Source organism: Clupea harengus, chromosome 24, assembly GCF_900700415.2.
Source record: "Clupea harengus chromosome 24, Ch_v2.0.2, whole genome shotgun sequence".
Taxonomy (NCBI): domain Eukaryota; kingdom Metazoa; phylum Chordata; class Actinopteri; order Clupeiformes; family Clupeidae; genus Clupea; species Clupea harengus.
The window spans coordinates 1,260,286-1,268,701 of NC_045175.1; the positions used below are offsets into that span (position 1 = coordinate 1,260,286).

Genomic DNA, 8,416 nt, shown 5'->3' on the forward strand with positions numbered 1-8,416 from the left:
TTCACACACACTCTGACACTCACTCATTCACTGACTCATTCATTCACTCATTCATTCACTCATTCTGATACTCACTCACCCACTCTCACACTCACTCGCTCACTTTCTACTGTTGGCTTTTCACGTCCTCTTTCCCATTCAGAACACATTCGCACATCCCACACACACAGCACACGACCCTTCTCTTTGCCCCTCATTCATTCTATTCATACCACATTTCTTTTCTATAGTTTTTCAAATGTTTTTGTCTTCATATGTGTATGTGTGCTTGTGTGTGTGTGTGTGTGTAGGTGGATATGTGTGTGTCTGTGCTCTCACACGCGCTTATTAAATGAAGCGCTGTGCTTCTCCATTTGAAGGTAACCCTCAGCTACGGGCTGTTTGAGAACAAGATGAACAGCATTGAGCTGAAAGGGGTCTTTTCCAAGGACGAGGACCCTTCAAGGTCAGCCACATTTCCCTACACCACACTCCACTAGGGCCCTCCAAACCATATGATCTATAAATCTTGTATATCTGCCACCAGATTCTATTACAGCACACGTACAGCAATCAAATTTAATCTAACCTCGCTTTCGTTATCTCTCTATTTTTCTCCCTCTCGCTCTGTGTCAAACACACACACACACACACACATTCATTTTCTTCACTATTTTTCTCATCTAATAAAATCAACAATTCCTTTGCCTCGTGTGCTTCTGTTTACATATTGCAATCTATGTAATGAAATTTGCAGTTTTCTTGGGAGACTTTCTTTCATTGTTTTTTTCTTTTCTCCTTCTTTCTTTCTCTCTTTCTTCCCCTCTCTCTCTCTCTCTCTGTTCCTGTGGCTGATGGTAACATAAGTGCCTCAGCCTTGCCTAGCTCTTCTCAGTATTTTGTTTCCCATGTGAGGTCTTCGCAGACAGCTCACCATTCGTCTGACTTACAGACAGTTAGAGAGCCAGTCAAGAGGCTAACACTGAATCTCAATAAATCTGCCCGCTCCAATCTCCCAGAATTCCATTCACTGCTGGAGCGCTCTGTGTCTTCCCTGTCCTTTTCTCTCCCTCTTTGTTTATGCTCCACGCGTCGCTATGGGTTACCTCGAATGCGTCTGTTGTGTGGATGAGGGTGTTGAGTCTTCCTTCCTCCGTTTCACAGAAAATGATTTTGCCTTGAAGAAAATTCAAGAAGCAGAAGAAAAAAAATATGTACACGTTTTTGTCTCCTTCTCTTGCAGATTCAAGACCGTCCACTGTAGGCTGTACCCATTCACGAGCTGGTGTCCGTGAACCTGAAAGAACTTCAACTCCCAGAATCACCTGTGGTCATTTACAGCCATCTGATTACGTTTTTGGACTCACTGATGAATTTATCTTGAAGGACATATGAATTCTGCTGATGCTAAGCTAGGCTGAGCTGAGCTTGCTTAGAACTTGGGTTGAGCTCTTCCTTTGAACCCTTCCTTTCCAAGTGTCCTTAGTTTCGTATGGCCTAAGGCATCTCCAGGCCTCAGATGTTGTTAAGATCAATAGGATTTGGCCTTATAAGAGACTCAAGGCAAAAAAAATCCCTTAACTGGAACCCCCTTCATCTGGATGCATATTGGAGGACCAGTGCTTTCCCACAACCCCCCTGGGTTCTCTGAGGGGAAAAAAGGTCAAAGAGGCAGCTGTTCACATTTCCATTTTATGCATGTAAGAGTAAGAGATTTATGTAGATCCTTGAAGGTGAGGACTCAATGTAATACAGCACTTTTTCATTCGTTTGATGAATTTATATCAAAATTTCATTTATTTGATGTATTGCTCATATTTTTTTTCCATATTGGAATTGACACAGGGTTTTGTTTGATGTAATGTTTAAGATGAACCTGATTCAAGAGATGAATTCTTGATGTTTTCTAATTCTTGATTTCTTGAATTCTTGATTCTTGAATATATCCCTGTTCGGAGAGCATTCGCCATGTTACCAAAATAGCCAACACTTTTATAAAGGTCATTTTACTGTCTTTTGACATACACAGAAACACTGTGTAGATAATGTGCTTTTATAAGTTTATACGTTTATTTGTCAGCAACCACTTTTTCCACATGTATTTCATACACATGTTCTCACTTCAAAACAATATACTGTAGCTGTGGTCGCTCCAGTTTGAATCTGGCTGTTATTAAACAAAACTCCTTTACAGTATTGTTCAGCCTCAAGGCGTCATGACACCATGACAAACAAGCAGTTCTGACTAAATAAAGACCCCATCAAGAAAAACAAGTAATGGCTTCTTCTGTTTTGTCTTTTTTATGTGTAAAAACTACGGGAAGTAAATGATGTTGGAGTGAGGCCACACAACAGAAGTGCTGTGTTTAGAGGCGACCCCCAGGTATCAGTGTCTCCGCTAATCAGGGTTTCACAGGTATTTAAAGTGTCTCATTGATAACCTGTTGCCTGAGGCAAGTCTGTTGCCTGAAGCAAACGGTGTCTCGGCACTCTGAAGTAAACTGTGCAGTCAGTGCCCCATCATCACATTGTTAGATTAGATTAGATTAGATTAGATTAGATTAGATTCAACTTTATTGTCATTGTACTTATAAGTACTGAGACAACGAAATGCAGTTTAGCATCTAACCAGAAGTTCAAAAAAGCAGTAAAGTGCAGAGTAAGGACATATGTATAAGATAAGATAAGATACACTTTTATTAATCCCGTTAGGGAAATTCAGGTGTCATAGCAGCAAGATTTATGAAGTGAATATGCATAGTGGTAATATATAAATAAATAATATAAATGCAGTATGAAATAAGATGTATGCAGTATGAACAGTATTGACAGTATAACAGTGGTAATGAATACGTTAAGATATATACAGTAGAAGACTATGAACATACAGTAAGCAGCAATAGCAGTAGGTAGTGCAGATATGATGTAAGTATATATAAAGTGCAGGTGTAAGTACATGTAATGGTAGTAGTAGATGTTATATACAGAATAAGATATGAGGCATGATTACGGGCTGTGTTAACACGTATCCACTCTGAGAGAACCCACAGAGCTTTCAGATCTCGCTCACATCGTCCTACCAAAGGCAGAGCCTACTGTGCAAATCCTGTTAAGCCTCTGGTCCATTGGAGCAGTTCTGTGTTCAGCTTTGGGTTCAGTGTGACGTCCCCAGGGGAAGCCAGGAGATCTCGGATGACGACCCTTCCTCCTTATCTACGGCAATTATAATATTCATATTTAATATTCAGTATTCATATCACAATTCTGTTTTTTGATACATCATTATTTGCCGGGGGCTTTGTGAACCTTCTAGTCTAGTCGTGGAGGAAAAGTGCCCTGAATACTCTCACCCCAAAACCACTCACAGTTCCAGATCATTTGAGCTGCAAACCAGTCAGCTGAAGAGGCTGGGGGGGGGGGGGGGGGTAGCTCTGCCTCGAGCCATTCTCTCCAACGCACCCTTAATGATCCATTTTTGCTCCCCGATCTCTCTCTCTCTCTCTATCACTCTCTTCTCTCTCTCACCCTCTCTCTATTTCTCTCTATCACTCTCTTCTCTCTCTCACCCTCTCTCTATTTCTCTCTATCACTCTCTTCTCTCTCTCACCCTCTCTCTATATCTTCTCTCTCAATCCTCTACCTCTAGCTCTACCTTTCTGTCCCTCTCTTTCTATTATAGCTTCTTATCATTCTCTCCTCCTTGTCTCCACATCGCCATGTTCCACGGGGGTTATACTCCATCAGTTCAGGAATGCCTCAGGTAAGCACAGCGGGACAAACGCCGCCTAGTTTGGATGAAGGCAGGAGTCCATCTGCTCTGCTTGTCTCTGGTCCGTGGGGAAGCAGTGTGTATGACTGAGGAATGATGAAGGTATGGCGGTTGATATTGTCAGGACAGGTAGCGAACAAGTGTGATTCTCACCAACTCCTAGATACTGATGTGGTTCACAGCACACATGAATCATTCATTTCCACAGGGAGGGTGGTGCGTGGATGCAAACGCATATTTCATTGTACACACTTCCAGTGTTATGTAACTGTGTTATGTAACGTGCAGTGAAGTTGTAAACCTTGAGGTGAGTATTACAGTTTTACTCACTTGCTAAAAGCCTTTTTTTTTTTTTTTGAAACAATCACTTGAATAGACATCATACCCCAATATTTTCCCAAACTTTCAGCTTAATCTAAATATTTCTTAAGTGTAAACCTCAAAAACGTACATGCCCTTTGTTCAGTACCTCACAGTCTGAATCAATCCCCTGTGACCTTCATGTGATGTATATATTTCTGGTTAAATTAATCCAACAATCCTGCAGATAACAGCTGATGGAACCGCATATTGATGTTTTCCTGGCCTGATTTGTTGTTGCATGGTGGTTCTTGTGTGAGCATATAAATGCTCATATAGGGGACTGATGGAACTGCAAAATAGCTATTCTACTGTTGTTCTGTATCATTTGTATCTGTAACATATATTGATGTTTCCTGCTCTGATTGGCTGTTGCATGGTGGTTATTGTGTGAGCATATACATGCTCATATAGGGGACTGATGGAACTGGAAATATTGCTATTCTGTTGTTGTAAGACATTAACTCCTTATGTTGTATCTGCAACTCATTTTGGATGTGTCTGTTTCACTGAGACCTGAACAAGTGGCTTGTGAACCCTCCCCCCCCCCCCAGATAGGCTCCTTCCTGCTAAGACCCTTTGTGCCATAGAATCACCCCCTCCCCCCATAGGTGAACCCCTCACCCCACTGTCTCCCCCTTCCTCTCACTTAAAGGTGTGGTCATCCCCTCCCCTATTGTATCCTACCTGACTGAAATGTATAAATGCCTACACATTCTGCTATCAGGTAGGCCTTGCTCTGAGCACCAAGCTGAGAGGGGGTCTCCACGGCGAAAATGAACTCCAGAAACCTGACTTCAACTCTCCGGTCCCTTCTTCAACTTAAGCGTGCTTACAGAGATTCCATCACAGCTAATAAAATTAGCAAGTGTTGAGTGATGTGTATAGTGACCCTGAACACTAATCCTGGACTTCCTCAGAGAGAAAGAGAATGAGAGAGAGAGAGAGAGAGAGAGGAAGTACGTACAGAGATAAAAGAGCTTGCAGAACAAAGGGGGAAAAAACAAAGACTCACTCTTTGAGAGTCTTTGAGAGAGAGAAATCACACCATTCACACCTGGTAATGGGTAGATTGAAACACATGTTGCCAGAGATGTCCTCTCTGCTCCCTGTCACTTCCGCACTGTTCTGATGACGCCCAGTGGGCTTCTATAGGGGATGGGTCAGAACGCCTGGCAAGCGAGCAAGTTTTAGTTAACTCCAGTTGAAAAACCACGACAGGAGCCAGCGAACAGATCAGGCCAGCTTCCCAACGTTTTAATCACCGCATTCGTCGGCAGCTTGTCAAGTGGCTCAACTGCCAAAAAGCACTCCACTGTGAGGAAAGGTGTCAACACATTCATGTTCTTGGCTAAAACAGAGACACGTGAATCCCGGCAGGAAGCCCCTTAATGCTCCTCTGAAATCTCTCTGTATTGAACCGCATTGCACTGAACACGCTGGTGCTTTATTGCTCTTGGTGCCACACTGAGTCTACTTCAACATGAGCGCATGACCCTCTTCAGACACTCCTCAATAAGATACTGTTTCATGATTCTAGAAATTTCCATTTGTCTGTGTTTCCTCCGACCTCGTAAACTCTGATGCATCCTGGTTGTTTGGATGAGCACAGAGTGAGTGAATTTCCCCTTGAGATTCACTTGCGCCATCTTTATTGTTTCCTGTACCCATTTCTAGGGCCTTCTGGAGTGCACCTTTAATGTTTTCTGTACCCATTTCTAGGGCCTTATGGAGTGCACCTTTAATGTTTCCTGTACCCATTTCTAGGGCCTTCTGGAGTGCAGCGAGTGAAGTGCAACAGGTGTGTGGTTCATGACGTGGCTGTTTCCTTGACGCTGCAATGGGGTGACGTGGGCTTTGAGGGCTTGAGAGTCTAAACACTGTTTCTCTGTACTCTTCCTTGTGGTGCAGTTGTGTATTGACCCCCTCTGGTCATGGCATCGACGGGGCCGACCTCCTTTCGATTGAGGGTCTGCAGACGGTAATCTCAGAGAAACCACAGCGGAGATTTAGTCACACTGAACCTGGATGGTGGTCAGATAGCAGATAGGTTGTTCATCAACATCCCTGTTTCATCATGTTTAAGGAAAGCCATTTGATTGTTGTTGTCTCTATTCTTTTCTTATAATATTACTCAGCTGATGACCTGTTCATTAGTGTGGTTCACAGCGCACCTATGAATCATTTATTTACCCATAGCCCTGATGTGCCGTTAGAATAGACACATTTTCATGCACAGTCACACACACACACTCACACATACACATGCACGTGTACACGCACACACACTGGCACACACCCACACACACATGCACCGGCACACACACACACACACACACACACACACACACACACACACATACACACACACATGCACCGGCACACACACACACACACACACACACACACATTTTTTGGATGAAGGGAGAAAGTCTTAAAGCGCAAGAAAGAAAAAACATAACAGGTTTGAGCGTGAGGGGAAATAGCCATGCAACGCAGCAGCCCGGAGGTCAGACAGGCGAGCAGGAGTACGGGGAGGGAGGGAACGGGAGCAAATTGCCTCTCAGGCAAAGAGCGTCCTGCTGAAATCAATGCCGGAGCAAGATGCTAAAGCTTCCATCCTCATCCGAGCCCGATAATGGGCTCCATTTAGTTTCATATCCGGCAAAAAACCATGGTAGAACGAGAGAGAAAGAGAAGGAGAGAGAGGCAGAGAGCAGGACAGAGAGAGAGAGAGAGAGAGAAAGAGAGAGAGCAGGAGAGAGAGAGAGAGCAGGAGAAAGACAGAAAAAGAGAGAGAGAGAGCGGGAGAGAGAGAGAGAGAGCAGGAGAGAGAGGCAGAGAGCAGGACAGAGAGAGAGAGAGAGAGAAAGAGAGAGAGCAGGAGAGAGAGAGAGAGAAAGAGAGAGAGAGCAGGAGAGAGAGAGAGCAGGAGAAAGAGAGAGTGAGCAGGAGAGAAAGAGAGCGAGAGAGCGAGAGAGAGAGAGAGAGTGCCTGCCTGGTGTGTAATGATTTTGAGTCCTGACTGCTGGTCTTCCTCTAATATCTATTAGTGCTGCTCTGCATCAGTGATACATGCGTGTGGAGTTCAATAGCACAGAGACGTTCGGCTAATGAAGCTATAAAAGGAATGGATGGACTCGCAGAGGTAATAACTGTGATAGTGGCAGTACTGTATGCCTTATAATGGCCAAGGGGTTGTTATTATTGCCAGTTTATGAACTGTTCTGTTCTGTCAAGTGATTAGATGGTGTTGTGCTGTGGAGAGAGGAGGAGACTATGCTATGCATGGTGATGTTTTTTTTAACTCTATTAGGTGACCTAAAAGGAGTCCAGCACCTGGGTTGGTCTTATAAGAGTTTTTATGGCTGCTAAGTCAGAGATAGCCTGAGCGTTGAACGACTGATTGTGCGGTGTGATACTGGGCGAGTGAATGTGTTAGTATGTGGCTGAAAATACGTATGCTGCATGCATGCCAGAGAAAACAGAGAGAGAGAGAGAGAGAGAGAGAGAGAGAGAGTGAGTGAGAGAGAGAGATGAAAAGCAAGCCAGAGAAAATGAGAATAGATATAGCTCTAACCTGACAGGTAGGTGACAGGTTGATGTGCATCAAAGCTGGATTACATTTTCCTGTCTGTGTGTGTGTGTGTGTGTGTCTCTGTGTGTGTAGGTGCCTGGGTGTGTGTGTTTGTCTGTGTGTCTGTGTGTGTTTATGTGTGTGTGTGTGTGTGTGTGTGTGTGTGTGTGTGTTTATGCTTGTATTTGTCATGCATATGCACATCCGTAAACTGAAACATGCTTTACAAAGAGCACATACACAATGTCATATTTTTTAATGTACTTTCATGTTTATATATCTGCATCTCTGCTCACATGCATTTCTACAGAAAACACACAGCTCCTGTCCCTCCTGGGATACAGTATATATACGTGCGTAGGGATGTATACATCTATAGATGGATGTACAGCCTCCTGTGCATGGCTGCCTGTGTGCCTTCTACGTGTTGTTTGTCTTACAGTAAAGAAGGCTTATAAAAAAAAAGATGGATAGGCAGTACCTTGGCAACATCACGACACATACCTGGCTGTTCAGTCAACATGGAGGAATGGATAGGTGGGATAGGGAGGACGAGAATGAGGGGATGAGAGAGGAAGGGATGAGAGAGGAAGGGGGAGGGGGAGGGGGAGCAAGAAATGATACAGTTCATTGTTTTCTGTCTTTGCCATGTATGTAACATAAGTAGTGGCCTGCACACAACTGCAGATGCATGAAGATGCCAGTACATTTCTTCTTTCCTTACACTGATA

The 8,416-nt window shown here is 43.7% G+C and overlaps 1 long non-coding RNA gene across 1 annotated transcript; it reads left to right on the forward strand.

Moving 5' to 3' along the window:
* The first annotated feature begins 357 nt into the window (after positions 1 to 357).
* On the forward strand, positions 358 to 2,253 carry LOC116219173. Its single transcript, XR_004163103.1, has 2 exons — positions 358 to 445; positions 1,223 to 2,253. It is a non-coding gene; the product is annotated as an uncharacterized LOC116219173 (long non-coding RNA).
* Positions 2,254 to 8,416: the final 6,163 nt, after the last annotated feature.